Source organism: Ochlerotatus camptorhynchus, unplaced genomic scaffold (assembly GCF_037179485.1).
Source record: "Ochlerotatus camptorhynchus isolate MF236.1 unplaced genomic scaffold, CSIRO-AGI_Acam_v1.1 ptg000341l, whole genome shotgun sequence".
NCBI lineage: Eukaryota > Metazoa > Arthropoda > Insecta > Diptera > Culicidae > Ochlerotatus > Ochlerotatus camptorhynchus.
The window spans coordinates 167,008-187,966 of record NW_027040829.1 but is presented as its reverse complement, the minus strand read 5'-3'; the positions used below and the strand labels follow the sequence as shown (position 1 = coordinate 187,966).

At 37.6% G+C, this 20,959-nt stretch overlaps 1 protein-coding gene across 1 annotated transcript in view; it reads right to left on the bottom strand.

Annotated features, from left to right (window-relative positions):
* The window catches only part of LOC135708906 (uncharacterized), a 76,730-nt gene extending 56,413 nt beyond the window's left edge, over positions 1 to 20,317 (bottom strand). The window contains exon 1 of the mRNA XM_065231087.1: positions 19,685 to 20,317. The gene's annotated coding sequence lies outside the window, so the exon portion shown is untranslated. The remainder of the gene's footprint in view (positions 1 to 19,684) is intronic.
* Positions 20,318 to 20,959: the final 642 nt, after the last annotated feature.

Below are 20,959 nucleotides of genomic sequence, written 5' to 3'. Positions count from 1 at the left end.
AAGGTGACGTTCATAACAATGATAAGTTTCACAAAACACACGATAATCAAGCAATGTTACTATAAGCCTTCTTAATATGATAGGACCTGGGATTTATTCAAACTCAAACTCGGTGGCGGTGCCCTCTACGACCGATGATCTTTTAAACCTGGAGACAAAAAAGCTACGAAAAAGCGCTTATGCCTTGATTAAATTCTACTTTTCAGTGACGTTCGTTGCTTCGATTTGGTCCTTACATAACACGGGAACAAAATCCATAAAACTTTCACATTTGGTTTTATGGGCCACCGTGTTCCGTACTTCACAAAGTAAACTACGACTGATACGATGATTTTACCATCGTACAAATATTGCACAACATTTTAAGTTATCTCGACAGAACTCTATCGCGTTTTAAAAGGACGATTTTCTCCTTCATATTTCACAGGACTGCCAAGATTATGCGTCAAACTACCTACCAAAACCACCAAACCACATAATAAAACACGACCCGCCGTGACTACCATCAATCTTCAACCACTGCCCTCATGATCGTGTTAAGGACACACCTAACAACACATCAAAAACTAATCGGTCAACGTGAAAAAAAAAAATCATAATGAAATATTCATAGGCCCCTAACCGTTAAAACCGAGGAACATGCCTCACGCAATCGAGGTCATCGCTCTGGCAAATGGGAAACAATGAAAATAAATAAATTAATCCCATCCCCCGAAGGGACGCATCCGCTCCCGCAAACAATGAATCCGACCCCAATCCAGCGCAACAAGCCTTCCGCCTACGCATGCCAACACCACCATCAGATAGGGGAATTTTTGCCCTACCTGATAGGGGTACCAGCACGCGCGGGCGGCCACCAGCCACACCAAACGCACCAAACCGACCATCACGCACGCTGCCCACAAAAGCAAGACAAGTCCCATCGAAAATGCAATCGAGAAATGTATAAAAACAATCTTCAACTGGAACGTATTAACCAAATCAATATATCCGGGAGCGCATTCCCGATGCTTCCACGCACATTTTTCTCTTGTCAGACACATAATAAATAAAAATAACTTTTCTTTTTAAATCACTCTATCTATCAACCTAACAATAGATCAGCGCGGTCGAGTAACACCGCCAACAAAGGGAAGCGGGAGCATACCAGGTACCTAAGCAACAGGAGGAAAAACATCAGCACAAACCATTCCAAATCGAATTATCACGCCCGGGACACACAACTATTCAAATGCGAGCACCGAAAAACTACACGCCTGCACTAAGCAGTCCAAGCTAAACAAAAATAAATTAAATAAAAGCACGCAGCGGAGCAAAAACACACAACCTTTCTTGACCGAATCTCAACGTGAACTCATTTAATAAAAATTAATATGAATTACTGATTTAGTTCTGAGGGTAATTACAAGAAGTTTCTTAAAAAAAATCATTTCAAAATTTGAGAAAAAAAATAATTTGTTTTTTATTTAAATTTCATTGTTTGAAAATTGTATGACCCTGGATTTAGAAAAAAAAAACTTCAAGATTCAAAATTTGATACTCCGTGAGAAGCTTTAATTTTCCAAAACTACGAAACAAATATGAAATACTGAACTTTGAAATGTGTTTAAGAGTGCCTAAAATAACAAATTTTTTTAACGTAATTAGAAGACCGCTTTCAAATTACGCATTTTGCCCCATAAAGACTCCCAGAAAACTAATGTTGTCACACCACCAAATGTTCACACCGTTTTCAGCATACATTGGTTGCTTCCAGTGCTACGAATTTCTGTATCGGGGATGCATTTCAGGGTGGTGTATTGAATAATAGGTTTGTGTACATGCTATTCCATTTGGAGTTTGTCGTGTGAACATATATGCACAGACAAACAGACATAACACTCACAATTTGTTCATCGAACAAGCATTTAACGACAATTTAAAAGTATCGTGGTTGGTAGTACCGCCACCTGTGGCGCACATAGTTAATTCTCTTGCGTTTGACGTTTACACACTACCGTCATCTGTTTTGTGTAGTGCCCACCACAGTGTACTCAACAGATGGTGGAAATGTTTTAGCGACGATGTTTTAAAATGAGAAATATTAAATGTGTTATGTCTGTTTGTCTGTGATATATGTGTTCTACCATCGAATATTATCCCATTTGTCGCACTATATAAACATGTTAATTTTCCGTAAAAGTTCTGGAAATACCTGCTCAGGGAAATATATTTAGCAAAATGAGTAGACATCTTGCATAAGAACCAGCTCAAATCTAACTCCCATAAATTCACAATAGAAGATGGTGAAGGTATAAGAAGCCCCAAAAAATTAAAATAATGTTGGTAGAAAATCAACAGAAACATATAATATTGACAGCAAGATTTGAAATGGTTTCATTGTCGTGAACCGTACTGTTTTGTTACAAGTACTCAAAATCAGTTGGGGTAACTTTAACATAAATGTATGTTAATAAATATTGCATTCCCATAATCTGATTCCAATATAATTATAAAGTCATTCTTAACTGGTTATCATACGTCAAAATTAATTTGAGTGTTACTTCTTCTTCTTCTTCTTCGCATTTCAAGCTTATTGCATATCGCACATTAGCTTATTGCGTGCTCTCAACTTAGTGTTCTAGATGCACTTCCGCCATAGAGGTAACTCTAAGACCGAAAGGTTCCGAAGAAACATGCTCAACTTTTTGGCTCAGCTCTGGTACTATCTTCGGTCCCAAGCTAATCGATGCACCCCTCGAAACATAGAAAAATCCACGAACCCCTAATTTTATCTGTCAAATTTTCATAGAGAATAAAAACAAACATAGTACTAGAATTTCAACTAGGATGGGTACACGGTTAGAAAAAAGTACCCAAAATTAAGTTCTTTTCACTCATCTCGGCACTATAGTGCAGGAACCCAAAAGTAGGTAAAGCGGGTCAAAGTATTTTTCATTTACTTGTGTGCAGTTCGTATGAAATTTTCCACTGGCTTTTTAACCAAAAGTAAGTTAGTTGTACCCAACAGTAGGTAAATATGATTATACTCAACGTTGGGTTCCCACACTTTACTACCCCTGTTGGGTGGTTTTGCTCCTCCGTTTTTAACAACATTAGAAGGAGAAAAGGAGACAAACTAGTCAAAAGTAGGTAAAACTGAACTGGCCCGTTGGGTACTTTTTTCTTACCGTGTACGTTAATCGATTTGCTTGGGACCAATAGGCTAGACAAGTAGTGAGCCAATTTTAAATCGTTAGTTTCGTATTGATTGTTGCTTCCACGGTTATGAATTAAGAGCTTTCGATGCTAGGGGAGTCTCACTTTTACAATGCCCATTGAATAAGCATTTAATTTAAATCAAATGCATTTAATTTCCTGCAGCATCCAATCTCTTCACTGGTAGCGTGCAGATCATCTTTCGCCGACAATGCGTGGAAACTTCGTCGAAAGTCTCTGGGAACCTCCGTTGGCAGCATCTGAATTTTCCAGGGGAGTTTCGACGGAGTTTTCAGATATTCACGGCGAATAGGGTTCCGAGAGATTTCGGTGGAGATTTTCGGTGCTACCAAAGGAGGTTCCAGTGAGCTTCGACGGAGTTTTACACAAAAAATAAGGAAAATATTGATCACTGATGATTGATAAATGTGTACCACACACAAATCAATTTATATCACAACATTTCAATACATTTTCAGCTCTCGTAAGTAATAAAACTGGTTGAGAATATCACTCTGTTCGGAGTTTTTAGCCGCCATGACTTCTAAGGTTAAGATGGGAAGGTTGCACTGACGATCATCAAATGGCCTGATTATGGCATTTATTGAATGGAATTACCTGATAATACACACTAGACGTAAAACTCACAGTTACTGTTTGAATATTTTATGTTTATTTTAATTGTTTAACAACGTTTTCACAAGTAAATCATGGACCCAACTTTAGGGACACATTTCTTTTCTATGTTCCTAACTTTGGCCCATGAAATTCATTTGACAGCATATAGCAATAAGAGTAACGTCAACAATGTGGTTTGCATTTGGATGATAAGGAACGAACAGGAAGGGAGATTTTTTCTGCCAAATCTGTATAATGAACATCACAATGTTTTGATTTAGATATTCTGCGGTCGAAAGACGATAAGCGAAATTTTTAATTTTTAATTTTTAACTTGAGTGATTTAATGTAGTTTTCGTAAAATTTTCTCTAAGAAATGTTTTGAGGAATGAAGAGTATTAAGTTAACAGTGATAGTGATAAAAAAAAATACATAAGAAAACGTTACCAAGAGCGTTTTTTTTGAGAATCAAACAGGATAGGACGAAGTTGCATCCATAAATAGACCCAATTTGGGGACAATAGACCGATATTACATACATTTCCCTGGTGAGTTTTTGTCTTAAAAAAAGTAAGTTTTTCAACTTTTTGCGGTTCCTGATAGCAAACGACATGATAAGCATATCTAAGCATACCATTTAGCAGTAGAATATCGTTTGCAGGTAAATTAATTGATGAGTTATGATTAAAAACGTAATCTATGGCTGCATATTAGACCGAGGTTAGGGACGTATACCCTATTTAATATAATAAGTCTATTGAGTAGCCCTTAAGCTTTTATACCCCGTACACGCAAACCAAAAATTTATGAGAATGAATCCCAAGCAACATTGCAAGTTTTATCGAGGCTTTATAGCTTTCTTCAAGTCTAAATCATCGTCTACAGAACCCTCATAAAACCAGAAATGTTACTTGGGATGTTAGTTCCATTTACTATCATCCTCTGTTCATAAAAATCGCAGCGAATGTTAGAAGTTGACCTTGCAAGCGATGCAATGATTTTTAATCTTTTTTTGACGTAGGACTACGTCTTTGATTTCTATATGGGGGTACACTTTTTGAAAACCGAAAATGGAACATGTAACAAATTAAGAAAGATTTCGAACGTTAATAACTCAGCTGCCCCTGGTCCAATTTCAATAGTTTTATCACCAATCGATCAGAAATATGGCTACGCATCGATAACAATGCTTCCGAATGTTGATTTTCAAAAAGAAACTATTGAAAAACTGGTGAATGTCCAGCATTGTTCAAAAGCGTCGAATTAACTAACAAATCCACCAAGTACCTACATGCATATGCTGCTTCCCCAGCACAGTCGTCAGAGAGTATTAAGTAGGCGAAACAAGTCGAAGTGGCATTCGCCTCCGATCCTCGGGCGCGTGCGAATAGGGAGGATGGAATTGCGTAATATTTTGCACACTCATCGCTATACTCAGAACCACACGCTCTCAACGACCACACCACTGTGTGGTGGTGTTCGGTCGTCGAAATTAGTAGCAGCAGTAGCAGCAGTAGCAGTGCTTTCAGCGTGTGTCGTTGAAAATTGTTCTCCAGTAACAACGAAAGGCTACCTGCAAGCAGCGAGCTGCAGAGCCCACATAAGCAACCATCAAAGGAGGAAAAAGCTGCACCGCTATGCTATGGATCGAAATCAGTAGCTCTTCGTGAGTCGCTGCGGGTCGGTCATCTATGCCAAGCGTGTCACCCTCGCTCCAAACGACATACAGCTCGACAGCCTCATCCGTGTTGAACACCCAGCTCAGCATTACTCAACCATCACTACAAAACGGCCCTTTTTAGGGCCACAAAAAATTTGTTAAAGAGTATTCTTTGGACATTTGTCAAGGTCATCAGTTCCCGCAAGCAGCTAGCTATCAAGGCTCAACCTGTCTATAGAAGGTGTGGAATTGTAGGCCCGAATGTATTGCTGAGATTAATCATCGTCCGACCATTTTCCAGAACACGTGAGACGGCCCCCGTTCCATGTTTTGCATTTTATCATGGGCCGTCACAGACAGTGACCTAGAGTTATACAATTAAGAAGGAAGCTAGGGTATACCGATGGCACCCCGAGCGCGGGCCTTTAAATTTTGCTTCTGCTAATGATAGAAATTTTTTTTATCATGTTCACACAACAGCGCAACGCACGCTGCAGCAGGTTGTTTTGATATTTCTCTCAGCAGCATGTGGCTCTGAGAGAATAGAGTGTAAAATGAACTTTTTAGTACAGGAGAAGTATGCTACACACTAAAAAAATCTGAATTTTACTGGTGATGTAAACATCCATGCATGCAAACATTCATGCATGTAAACTTCCTTTTCACGTAAACTAGCAGCTGAGGCATTCCACGAAGGTTCGCAAATCGATCCTGACCGATCATTTCCAATTACGCTGAAACTTTGCACAGTTGTTCCTTTTTAGTAAAGGTGCCATTTTGTGCTCTCAGTTTTTCATATTGAATTACGACTACTTTTTGAAAAGGGCCTGTGTAAAAATAGTACTAATGAGTTTAAAAATATATATTGCCGAAACGCTTTGTTCGATTGATTTGGGGTCTAGAGCAAAGTTGTAGATTTTATTTTGGCAATTGTGTAAAAAATATACACTGTAAAAAAATTCGTTTGTATCAATGAAAAAAATTATATTTATTATTAAAAAAGTTAATTTCTCAAAAAGTACTTTTTTGAAAATTTTCGTTTTAAGCCTCATTGAAAACTCAAAAGTTATGGTTTTTTTAATATTTCACGATTTTTACATTTTCATTAAACACACTTTTTTTTAACCGTGTATATTTTTTCAAGAATTGCATTTTAATTTTGCACAACTTTTTCCAAGACACCATAGCAATCAAACAAGCCGTTTTAATAAGAAATATTTTTTTTTTCATTGAAACAAACGAATTTTTTTACAGTGTATATTTTTAACATTATTGCCAAAATAATATCTACAACTTTGCTCAAGACACCAAATTAATCGAACAAAGCGTTTCAGCAATATAATTTTTTTACCTCATTAGTACTATTTTTACACAGGCCCTGTTAGAAAAGTAGTCGTGATTCAATTTGAAGAACTGATAACACAAATTGGCATCTTTACTAAAAAAGAACAACTGTGCAAATTTTCATCAAAATCGGAGCCGACAAATTAAACAAATATTGCATGACATGTCTCATAAATTTACACGATTTATAATGTAAATTTTGTATGATTTATGACGCTCCATTTATGTGCATCATAGTTACGGAAATTTACACTACTTTTTTTAGCTGTGTAGTGTATATATAAGTAGAAATGAATGAATAAAGGTTGGCTGATTGTACCTAAAATCGGTGTCGGGTAGTGCTTTTGGATGATCGCCGGCCACGCACTCGCCGGTAGAAAGTGTTGAAAATCCATATAGAATTTGAGAGAAGTGGGTATAATTCGCTTTGGGTGTATATTCAGTCCCCAGAAAGCCAATAAAATCAAATTTGTGAGAAAATTAGCTCCCACGAGTTCAATCTCTCGAAGTCCCTGCTTTTTTACATATTCTGCACAAACAATACTTTACGGCCCACCCTATTCATAAATTTGGAAGGAAATCCTGTGAGGGGTGAATTGAATACACTTTAATACCAAAATGCACAAAACTTAAAAATTCATAAATAACAATAAAAATCAAAATACACCTTTTAAAGTCGGGTAGATCGAAAATACTCAAGTTGACAGTCCCTTGGATTCTCTTCATCAACTTTCTATTTGAAATAAATACTAAAAATTTGATACGATTACAAATAAAAAACGGAAAGAGTTAAGATAATTGATGATTGATCAATTAAAAGAACTAAATGTTCACATTTGTTCCGTCCACTAGCGGTCCTACGTCAAGCTTCCGTTCGTACCCCTAGGCACAGACCCTTCTACTTTTATTCCATGTTCTGTATATACTTTCACCTACACAAGCAAGCATTTGCCTTGATTGTTATGTATAACATGGTAGAACGACGTACCTACGGTACCTACACACTTGACTCGATTCTTTCCAGCAGAAAAGCAAACGAAGTCGAGTATGCGAGGAAACGAGCCCTCTTATTAGCTTTTAGCCTATCTATATCCCGAAGCACGGAGAGAGCAGTGTAGAAAGTATAGGTCTGATAATTGCAACGTTCGTGGTTCGAGAATCCCCCCAGTCAGAACTTTTTTTTCGACATGATTAATTTCACTCACTAATACAATCTACATTTTTCTTTCTCATTTTTTTTTTGCATTGAACTGCAGCTCGGTTTATCGCATCTTCGGTTCATGCGGTCTCCACTAAAATCCTCTGATGATGAATCCCACATATTTGTAAGCGAATCTTACATCCCCCGGTTGGGTGTAAAATCATCGGAAAAAATTATAAAAACTTTAATTGAGAAATAGAAGCATTTTAAAATTTCAATCCCATACCTTGCAGTGTAAAATTTTTAAGTCTGCATCATCAAGTCTCAAGATGGTCAAAAATGGTAAATTTTGCTGGCCAACCAAATGTAACTAAACTCAAATTAATATGGCACCTTTGTCAGGGACCTCAATACAAATCGAAAGAGCAGTGGGGAACAGGAGGGTTTAAAAGTTGACCCACCATAATGATCGTTAATACCATGCTAATTAGTATCTTCATTGTTGCATTTATGGTAAATCTTTAGTACCTCAAGCCATGCGAAAGACCTAATTTATGGCAGCAACGGCTCCGAACGCCATGAAATGGAAAAATGTCATATTTTGAAGTTCATCTTTCGCTATAATTGGATTTCCCCTTTTTTCTCACAGTTAGTAGGTATCAGTTACACACCTTTCATCGCTACGCAACTCAATTTTCGTCAATCAAAATCCCCGTTGCGTTCGACTTTGTTCAGGATTTCTTCCCACAATAAGAAAAACTCACCTTTTTCTAGATGCCGGTAAACTGAAAGCTATGTTTGCATGGCAAAAAAGGTGATCCCAAGTAAGGCTTTGAAAGCGAAGGTTCATTATTTTTTATCCTCTCCCCCATCCGTCTCAGAACGTTTGTTAGTAAGGTATTGATTTTCCTTAGGTCTAGTGAATGCCAAGCATTTTTTGTTTGATTGTATACTTTGCGTGTGAAAGTCCATTTCGAATCTTTTGTGCCTTTATTTATTTAACACTAGTGAATAAAATCGAAGAATACAATCGTCACGACGATGGCGTGGAAAAAGCGTATAAAGCGACACGTGGCGTTAATACATATCAATCAGCGATAGACAGGGGAAGTGTGCCAGTTATGGCACTAGTGCTCACCTAATTGGCATGTGGTCTAACTTATGGTCAAAATAAGTTTTTCACTAACAGACTAACTTCCTGTGAAATACATTTTGATTTTTATGAAAATTCATAATTTGTCATTATCAATTGAAATCATACGCTCATACACATTTATAGGGGTCTATGGAAATTTTTTAGCACATTTTAGGTTTACTTTTCCGGAGAATAGATTTGAACTCGTGACCTTCAGCGTGAGAGACATGGATGCTAACCACTACGTCCGGCTCTCTACTGGCATTTTTTTTTTTTTGCCAAACTCATGAACAGCGAGGCAATGGCGAATATAATTGAAATGTCGGATCTTATGATATTTTTTTCCATAATCTTCATTTAATTCTATATGAAAATCTATAAAGCAAGCCCATGCTTAAGGCGGCTTGGTTCGATTCCTGGGTCGGCCAAGGAATTTGTCGGGAAAGAAAATTTCTCGACTTCCCTGGGTAGAACACTAAGTTGAGAGCCAGCGGTAAAGCCCCAGTAGGGACGTAATAAAGCCAAAATAAAAAGAAGATCTCAGGAGATTACTGAATCTAACGCTTCGTCCCTCTCAGAAGTTTACTACGCGGTTTAAAATACAATATAACCATGCTAACTAGATTTCCATACAGCATATCAACGGGTGTTTGCATTGGGCACAACTCCCCAGCAGCCGGTCTTGGACGGACACATTTATCGCCATTTGAAAGCTCTTTTAATGTAGTTTTAGATGCACCTACCTGCATCAATGAAAGATACACAAGTCCAAAGTATGAAGAAAATTGAAGAAAAATTATCAATGACTCATCGTATTCAAATGATGCAGGTATAGTATGTTCTAGAAAGTTGTGTATTTTAGTTTGACAAATAACTTTATAGAACATAGTGAAGAGCTAAAATAAAAGAAAATATGTGTTTTGGTGAAAAAAGTGTTTTTGGAGGTCCGTGCTCAAACAACCCTCTCTATCTCAATTAAGGTGAAATATACGATTTTTATGACTTTAACAAAGTTGTTTGTAACCATTTTTGCTATAACTTTGATCAAGACGTTAATCCTTTATCTCGACATTTTGAAAAAAATAAATTTTTAATCTCACTTTTAGGGGGGGATTATTCATATTATCACAAAATTCATATCTTCCAAAGATGCAATTATGTTATATCCATCTTCTTCTTCTTCTTCTTCTTCATTCCTTTATTTAACGTTAGTGTTCCGCAATCTAGTGCCAATCACCGACGGACATCGATTGCCATCCATTGACGGCAATCGAATGTGCAAGGAAGGCAGCTTCCACACCTGCGTAGGATATTGCACCCATTCAACACACATGAGGCCGAGACCAACGGGCTTTATTACTTCCCCGAAGGAAGACGTGACCAGAGAGATTTTTATGCCTCAAAAAATCCCACCGACCTCGGCTGGGATTGGAGCCCATTGGGGTGTGAGAAAGCAGTCACGCTTACCACTACACCACCGGTGCCAGCGTTATATCCATCAACTTTGCTGAAGGCGTCATTACTCTAAATCTACTCTCCACGGTGCTATTAATTAAGAGCGTCAAAATGGACTTTTACACCACTGTACACTGTGCAGAAGCTGGATCACTTATATTAAAAATCAATGTAAAATGGTTGTGGGGAATGAATAAAGAATCACTAAAGCGCTAAGCCTCGCTTAGCGCAGACGGTTAACATGCAGTTATTAATCAAAGCCATGCTGGAAGATGAGTCCAATTTCCAGACCTTTCATGAGCATAGCGAAAGAGAATCTTTGTGCTTGAATAAATAGGTATGTATAAATGGAACAGGCTTAGAAAGTTCTCAAATTATCAATTGTAGAAGGGCTTAAAAAAGAAAATTTAAGTTAAGAGCAGGTATAAGTTCCAATAAGAATGTTTAGCCCAGGAAGAAGAATCTATAGAGTTAGTCAAGGCTACGGCTGCTTTATGATGATGACATACAAAAGTGAAGAAATTCACCTACTGCAGTAGCTTACCTTAATCGATATATGTACACATACATAGTTCATGTGTAAAAAGGTCATGATAAAACATAGCCAGCACGCGATCCATTCAATCTCGTTACCCCCATTATTTCTTCAATTTCGTAATTTGTGCAGAGACGTAGTTACATACCTACGCCGCATGGCTTACATAAACACTAATGTCACTCAAGGTGAGACATGAGACAAAACGAAAGCGCCATTAGTGCAAGCAACAAGTGGTTTAGGATTTTCCAATTCCCTGAACTGGGCACATTGAAACGGTAGACAACAATCCTCAGAGGATAAAAGGTAGGTTTCATCCAGCAGTCTACATGCGGAAGCTATCGCCCACCCACAAGAAGGGTGGTTTATGCTTTTTCACAGATATGGTTACATAGGGGAACTGGATCTAATGTTGGCCGATGGATTCAAAGATTGGAATAAAAATAATCAGTTCTTCAATTTGTATTAGAACAATGCGTCATCTGGATAATACAAATGGATATTTTTGGTTGCTGGTCAAAAATTGGCAAACACGTATGGGACCAATATTAGGGACACTTAAACCGACATTAGGGACATTAACTCTACATTATCAGTTAACAAAGCAGACGTTTGCCGGTTTCTATCTCAAACCAAGGTTGCGAATAGTCATTTCTGATAAAACAATGTTTTTTTTTTAATTATTAAATAATTAGATGCTATGATCATATTTTTTAGGTAAGATACAAGAAGAGGTTATAAATAATGTGTTGGACACATTAAACCTGTTTATTTCACTTCATGGGAGTCACAATCAGCGATTTTTCACTCACTCACTCACTCAGCGATCAGCAAATCGCTGATTGTTACTCATAGAAAGCATAATTGACAGGTTTTATGTGTCAAACACATACTTTGTAACCTATTCTTGTAACTTACAAGTAAAACATGTGAACATACCATCTTTTGGTTTTATTATTCCGAAAAACATTTTTTTAGCTGAAATGAGTATTTGCAACAGATAACTTCAAACTAAGTTCTCCTGAAATGTTTCCCCTCTCTTCGTCCGAACAATGCTTAACTAATCCATGCTACCTAACTTTGGTGACAAACCAAGCGTCTCCATGGTTTCAAATATACTGGAGGTGTCGGAGTTTTCTACAAATTATCACTAGTAAGGATAGGGACTACCAAAGCATTTTTATATTATAGAACTATATGGAATTGAAATTTAATTTAATAGACAATAATTTCAATCATAAAAATCAGAGCTTGTTTCGTATGTTCAGCAAATTTAGAGAAAATGTAAATATTTGTAAATGTGTTTATGTACATATTTCTGCCTCAATAAAATTGATAAATATTCTTGAAAATTCTGACCCATCGAATGGTATTTACATCGGAATGCTCATTCAGCAGCGAGTTAACCGATCATCTGTTATAGCCAATGTTCCATATTTGTTCTATTTGAATGCTCTTATTTTATTCTAATCCAATTTGAAATACCGAACAGCTCATCGACCAGAGAAACGAAAGTATGAGAATTCCATTTCCAGTTCGGTCCGAAATGAGCGAAAATTCACGCTCTCATTTCGTGCCGGAAATTCCAATGCAGACAGTCCGGCTTATTGTACGTTCTTTCCCTATACATAACTAAACCGCCGCGCCGCCGGTATGTCTGATTGGAAATTTCATGCAACATGGCAGCATGTGGATGCTGTTCCAGTCGTTCGTTCGTGCTTCTCATTCGCATACATAGAGATATAAATATATCGATAAAAAAGGATTGCTGCATGCGGACAGAGAGTGCAGATTTTCCTAAGGATGCATTTTTACGCATGCTTTGCTGGCAACATACGGGTAACTAGCCGAGGCCAAGCAGGGAATAGGATTTATTGAATGCATACCGGAGGATAATGATACAAGTGTGCAATGATTTACGGCTTGCATGAGCAGATACAACGATAGAAATTTCCCCGTGACCTAGTGTGATTGAATAACTTGAATAAAACAATACATAATTGTATAAAGAACGCTATGTTCTAACTAAAATCTTTGTAGCATATTAAATCCAGCGCTCATATGAGTTCTAGAATTCCATTATAAGGAAAATGGCTTTAATGTTGGCCATGGATCTAAGATTGCGCCCATCGCTAAAAATTTGCTATTTTTCAATTTCATCTAGATCAATGCGACATTGGGACGGTACTAATGGATATGTTTGGTCACTATTGAAAATTTAGTCGATTGCTGAATTTATGTATGGGACCAAATAAGGGAATTAAGACCGACATTTAACCTACGTAACAGATTTATTTGACTCAGGGGTTGAAACAGTTGAAGATTTTTACTACACTCGCTTCGATATCGTGCGCGACAGTCTGTTTGTATTCGTACACTCATGCTCTACCGTCGTCTCTCTCACACAACACAAACGGTAAAACAACATTCGAGCAAAAACGAAAATTATCAAACAACTATCATATGACATGTGTGATTTCGTTCTAATTCCTCAATTTGGTGTAAGATAAACCATTTCTGATCAGATATGTTATTACTATGACATCATAGCTTGCTATTTTCAGAATTCACACAAGCAGAACATCAGTAGCTCTTATTATGAAAAAAAAAACTAAAATACATACATTCGTGACGGTCTTCGGCGACAGTGTCGTATGACAGAACCTGTCATATGACATTTTAGTTTGGTACTGTAATTTGATAGCTTGTTTTGCAAGTGTAAGAAGCAAAGGCAGTCGATTATTACAGAAAATGCGTCAACTACGGTGACCGCTTACAATACTGTCGACTACCTGTTTTATTACGGGTGTCTTTTTGTTTTCCTTGATTTGTTTTCCGTCGATCTTGTTTTCCGTGCTGAGCACCAATGCTACCGACGCCAGAGATGCAGCTCCCACACCTAGACCCTACCTATCGAGCCATCAACTCATAAACCGGAGACCAACGGCTTTACTTCCCTTCCCGTGATCAGAGATGTTATGCTTCAGAACATCCCGGTGGCGCCGACTGGGATTGAACCTAAGCCTGCTGGGATGAGAGGTAATCACGCCTACAACTACACCATCGGTACCGCTTATTATTGGTATCAACGCTTCCGCTAGGGGGACGCAATAACCTTTAACTCCAACGCAGGCAACGGCTGTAATTAAATTAATTCCATTAACTACTGCTTTAATTACATTAATTACACAATGTAGAACATTAGCTACTCTTTAACTCCATTAATTATAGTTGAAGTTTCGCAATAAAAGTACAGGAATTACATTTTCAATACTAAATTACATTAATTACGGATAGATAATTTAAATTACCGTCAGTACTACTTCAAAACGCATTAATTACTTAAGTACGCACCGGTTCTTTGTATTGCGTGCCCCTCGCGCTTCCGTAAGCCGCCATGCATTTAAAACGCGGCGAAAAACTCGCCAAATTGTGGGGACCTTTAACCACATGTCGTGTAGCTGCAGCTGCCATACGGTCGCCTGGAGAGCTGCACGCAGTTGAAATCACCGGCGTGGATGACGTGTTGTAGCGAAGGTAGTAAGTGATCGTGCCGTTGAAAAACCTCTCTCTTTCCGATGGTGCGTAGACGTTGCAGAGAGTCTTAGGCTCATCCAGGCTCTTCTCGACATGCAAGAATTGTATGTGATCTTTTTGCCGTCCCCGCCTCGCGTGATCCACATTGCAAACGACGTTGAAGCTAGGGAGAGAGAGCTGCTCATTCTTCACCTCCTTAAGGAAAACGTTTTCCAGCTGCAGCTGTGCGTTCGTGATGTTGTTGATGTTGATTCATGCGAGATTATAACTGGAGAACTCAGCCATTAGGACTTACCACTACACCCAACCGGTGGATGTAAGATTCGCTTACAATTATGTGGGATTCATCATCAGAGGATGTAAGTGGAGACCGCATGAACCGAGGATGCGATATACCTAGCTGCGGTCCGATGTAAGAAAATTGGAGACCGAAAAATGTGGAGTGTATTAGTGAGTGAAATTAATTATGTGGAAAAAATAGAAAAAAGGTTGCCGACTGGGCTCGAACCACGGACGTTGCAACTATCAGACCTGTGGTTTCTCCACTGCTCTCTCCATGCTTCTGAATATGGTTAGCCTTTAAGCAAACATGAAGCGCTCATTTTCTCGCATGCTCGACTTCGTATGCTTTTTCTGCTGGAGAGATTCGAGATAAGTGTGTGCGTCGTTCTACAAGCTTACTGGTATAGTCGAAAGCGTAGATGCAACACGAAATAAAAATGCTCGACTTCGTATGCTTTTTCTGCTGGAGAGATTCGAGACAAGTGTGTGCGTCGTTCTACAATGTTCTACAATGTTCGTCGTTCTACAAGCTTACTGGTATCGTCGAAAGCGTAGATTGAACCCGAAATAAAAATGCTCGACTTCGTATGCTTTTTCTGCTGGAGAGATTCGAGGCAAGTGTGTGCGTCGTTCTACAATGTTCTACAATGTGTGTCGTTCTACAAGCTTACTGGTATAGTCGAAAGCGTAGAAAGAACACGAAATGAAAAAGACAAAAAACCATTACATCGCCTGTAAGGTCAACTTCTAACATTCGCTGCGATGTTCATGAACAGAGGATGATAGGAAACGGAACTAACATTGATTGTAATAGATTTTTGGTTTGCGTGTAGTAGTTTTGCGATCCACTCCGCCACTATCAGGGGGCTGTTGACGTGTAGAGGGGGTCGATGGTAACCCACGATTCAATTTTCCTTTCCACGACGATTTTCGCCATACGAACACCGGTTGAGATGCCAGGAAAATGGACTTCAGCTCCATTTCGATGCTCTCGTACTGCAATGACGTCACCGTTCCTTCCTAGGAAATCGGCGAGTTTTATGTCAGACACGTCCTCGGGAATTGTACAGCCTCACCTCCACTGCTCCCTCCTCCAGTGTTATTCTTAAAGGATACTTTTTCCCGTCGACTGTGATTTCGTGCTTAAAGTTTGCCAAGAAATACATGATTTGACAAGCGATCTGCTCATGTGGCAGACGGAGTGCGCCGTTCGTGACTACCGGGACTGCAAACGTGGAGAGCTACCTCAAGGAGTGTCTACAGAAGCGCCTGCTTCATCTGTTGAAGCAACACGAGGACCCTACGATCTTCTGGCCGGATCTAGCTTCGTGCCACTATTCAAATGTTATCCTGGAGTGGTACGAAGCCAACGGGGTCACTTTTGTACCCAAGGATATGAAGCAGGCACTACGGAAGCTTCCCAAGGAGGTCAAATCTGAAGAAGACATGAAGAAAAAGTGGGTTTCCGTACAGAAGAAGCTGCAACCTCTGCCTAATGACTTTTGGCAACCTCTGCCTAGTGACCCATTTGGCTTAATGCCGTTCGGCCTAATGTTCCTACACCGTGTAATAGTACACTCAAATATAAATTGATTCAAAAAAGCTTAAACAGTATGCAGATGCCCGCTTCACCTTATTGAGTCCGAGCCATGATTACTTCGGCAGTAGTCATGCATGATTAAAATCGAAATAATCTTTCCAGTATTAAATTTTATTCTTTTTAAATACTGATATATAATCGAAAAAGATTAAAATTCAATCAAAAATTATTAAAATATAATCAAGAATGATTAAAATTTATTCAAAAAAAGATAATCTACAATCTACCCGAGCAAAGTACAGCATCAAAATGACAGCAAATTGAAATCATGTTTTGATATCAACATCATACTGAAATCATAATTTGATTTCAGTTCACAATTGACAAATTTGATACCTAATTTTATTTTCATTTTGCTGTACATTTGCTCTTCAGAAATATGTTGTTGCGGGTTTGTTTTCATTGCCTTAGCATAACATCTAATTGAATACTTGTTTTGCTATCAACAGGAAAAATGGATATCAAATTAAGTTTTTAGTTTGCTCTCACTGATAGCAGAAATAGTTTTCAATGTGATGTCACAGGAAGATTTGTTTGCTCTCAATTGTGATATTTTAACCGTTAAAACGACCAAAACGACAGCAACCTGAGTAATCATTACCAGCGAAATCACAACATCAAATTTAGATTTCAATTTGATCTCAGACTTTGCTCGGGTAATCAACCATGATTAAACTGGGATTAATATCAGATGCTTATGTTTTAGAAAGAGAGAAATAATTTTTAATCATTCGAAATGATTAAACTGAGTTTAATGTCAAATTGATTAAATTTCAAGCAAAATGGGAATAGTTCAATTTATCAGTGTACGTTCAGTCTACAGAGTTATACCATTTTTTTTAACACTCTCGGGTCATTCGTGACTTGTTTGGGGGTGAAATTTGAACTCGTGACTTTGGCGTGAGGGATATGGATGTTAACCACTACGCCGGGGTCGCCCCCAGAGTTATAACATGTTATAGCGCTATCTTGATGGTGGTTTCTGTGTTGCAATTATTTGACAACCGTTATAACATGTTATAACTCTCCAGTCTGGAAAGCGTTTAAGTCTTAAAGAAATTAGTGTTCTGTGAATTCTCATGCCCTTCTTAGGTCATATTTAATAAATCAAAAAGATCTCTATGTATCTGGATTTTTTTTTCAATTTCTTTGGAAATTATAATTTTTGTTATTAAGTATTAATTATAGTTTGATATTCTTTCAAACTATGCATGTTCTTCAAAATAATTAAGTTTTTATTCATGTTTTCGTTACAACAACAGAAATAGCTTTATATAGGATTTTAAATACTTTTAAACTGTGCCTTTTAGTGTTACTAAAATTTGCAGAGGTCTCTTTAATGTCCTTTTAGGGATCATTGTAAATATGAAGCCTCTCTTAGTTTCATTTTATGTTTATTATTTATTTTAAATGGTTTAAATTTTATTTCATGATTCAATACAATTCTTTCAAGCCATAAAATATGGTTGAATAATATGCAAATGGAACTCATGCTATGATATAATTTAAATTGGTTGAAGTACGTTTTGTTTTACCTTCAAATTTCATGTAATATTGTAATATTATTTTCCCCTTCCCTTTCTACAGTTTTGAATGCCGAGTGACAAAAGTAAAATTATTCATTTGTTCCGGCATAATTTCCTAGTGTTTGATATAGTATTGCTACTGAATTTTTTTTTTATCTGAAATTCACTTATTTAAGCGACCGAGGTGAACTAGTCTATTGCTAAAAATCTCGTTAATATAGATTTTTAAAAACTTGTTTAAGCGAATTTTTAAAACTTATTGAAACCATTCACCTTATTTTCTCAAATTCAATGCTGGCGCTAAAAATAAAGAAATTGAAATTTTTCAATAACTATACCTTTGAAAAACAAAATCACCTAAATAGGAGTCAACTTCTGCTCTTTCCATATGTTAACTCAATATCTCGACCACTTTTGCTATTCAAATTTTCAAAATTTGCCTTCAATACTCGTTTTCTCTTAAATTTTATGGTATCAAGTACGAGAGAGTTGATTGCACAACAGATGCATCAATTTGAGAGGTTGTCGCTATGGTTTATTTTTTTCTCTATTCTGTTTGAAAAATATCGAAAAAGAAACTATTTGATTGCCTCAGGAGCTTCATTCAACTTGGATTTCATTTGAAAAAGTTTTTTCTGACTTCCCCTGTAAGTGTCTTCCGACCGGAAGTTTTTTGAGGTTTTTTTTTGTCGATAAGGATCTTCTAATTTTGAAAAAAAAGACCCATCCAGTTTTATTAGGATATTTCATACGACTTCTTTAAACTTCCACTAGAAATTCTACAGATTTCGTCTAGAAACTTATTCCGACATCGTCTGTGAGTATTTTCCAGACTTCCTCCAGAAGTTTGTTCTGACTGCTAGGGGGAGATTCTTGTCCCAAAAGCACTTCTACTTATTCTGGATATTGATCTCCTGACAGATTCTGACAGCTTCCTCCAGATGGTTCTTCCCAGTTTCTCCGGAATTTCTCTGATAGTTCTTTCAAACCTCTAAAAAAAAGTTTCCTGGTCCGTGCTCTCTATTTTTAATGCTTTTTTTAACTACAGTATACCTTTTTTGGCTTTTCCCAGGAAACCGAACTAGCTTCCGTAGAACGTGATTTTTGGTAAAATTCGCGGGAATCGTTTCCCTGGATGTTACTGGTCAGGAACACTTGACACAGATATTAAATCATAAAAAAAATGCAAAAATAACATTTTCTTTTATCACTTTGAAACCCCTAACAACCCCCTCCCCACCCCCTCAGACAAAAATCCTGGCTGTGCCACTGGATGGATTTTATAAAAGTTAAGTATGAGTTTTGCGTACCAAATAGTACCCATTCACATTAGTTCTACGGCTGAAAGTCTCTTAAATAAAGAAAACCAACCAACCACATTAGTTCCAGTTATTCCTATTTAGTCACCGGGCGGTAAAATGCGTGAACAATGTTTTCCTTATTTCATCCATTTCCATCACAATGTATGTCCTTATATAACTAAGTATTAATGTCGGATTGTTTTACCGCTTCTCAGTATTATGCGTATTACGTATTACAGTTTTCTACGTAAGTATCGTTGCTCCTCATTTCCGTTCATTCACCATCAATGAGTTGATAAAAAAAATAGGATTTCCATTTTTACTTTTTTTTATATACAAAGAACGTATTTACCTTTGTATGACCGGTTGCCGTACGGTCGATGGTATCCAGTTAGTGTTGAGAAAATACGGCCACTAATTGCGTGCTTGCGGCTTTTCACTTGCTCGTCCTGTTCGGCAATGTGCGGCTTCCTTCTTTGCTAATAATCGGTCTATGCTTCCTGGTTCCCACTTTCCATTTAGTCACATTCAAGAAAAAATATCAGGTGACTGTAAATGTGTATCACTTTTTCCACTAATCCACTTAATATAAAAAAAATCAATTAAATTGCAACACTTAAGACGAGAGCACTGTTGGGAAAAATCACTTTTCCACCCTTAACATAAAACTCCTGTGGTTGTGTTAAAACGTTTTATTTATTCTCCTAGCTATGCGTCGTTCGCCCCACCACTCAACGATTCACTTCCTTCCGAGAGTCGGAGGTGAACGATTTTCACACTTTTCACTCGACTTCTCGTTCCAAACGAAAAAAATCCCCCCAGGCAAAAGCACTTCAATTAAAGCTCCACTATGACTCCTGTGTGGTTTAAGAAAAACCACTGACCACCAACGTGAACGTTCCTGCAGTGGAAAAATGTATTTCCAGCTGAATCTCCGGAAAAGCACGTCCTTTGCGGATGAAAACAACACTCGAAATGCACCACACTTTCGGTTTGGAAAACACAAAACATTAGAGCCATCGCGGAGACGACGACGGTGGTATGCCAAAGGATATATAGCAATAGATACCTACATACAACGTGGTAATATAGGCAAAAGCTTTTGAATACATAGGGATAAACGGATATACATATAAACATGGCGAAATGCGAAAGCTCACCAGCAGTTCATAAGCTGACCATCCCGAGTAGTAAAAAGTATCGGAAATATATGCATTGAATTGAATGAATGCTATGTTCGGACTGCAGTTTACTTGTTTATTTGTTTGTTAGTGTGAATTATTACCGTATTCGATAATTTTTTACCGAACATTCAACAGCTGAACGTTCCGTAATCAGTTCTGTAAATGCAATGGTAAACAGATTTTTTGATTATCTGTCAAAATTGCCGAACAATTCGGTAATTTTCTACAAAACAATTCGGTAGTTATCATCGAACATCCGTGAAACAAGAACTTAAACTTTTTCAATTCTACTACTTTTTTCAATAAATTTGTATTGAATTCTCTTTTTTCAATAATATTTGATACTTTTTATTGAAAAAAAAAATGCCGGAAGGTTCTGGTGCGATATTTAAAACGGAAAATGGCTGCATTATAATATCGAGCTCATGGGATAATCGTTTGAG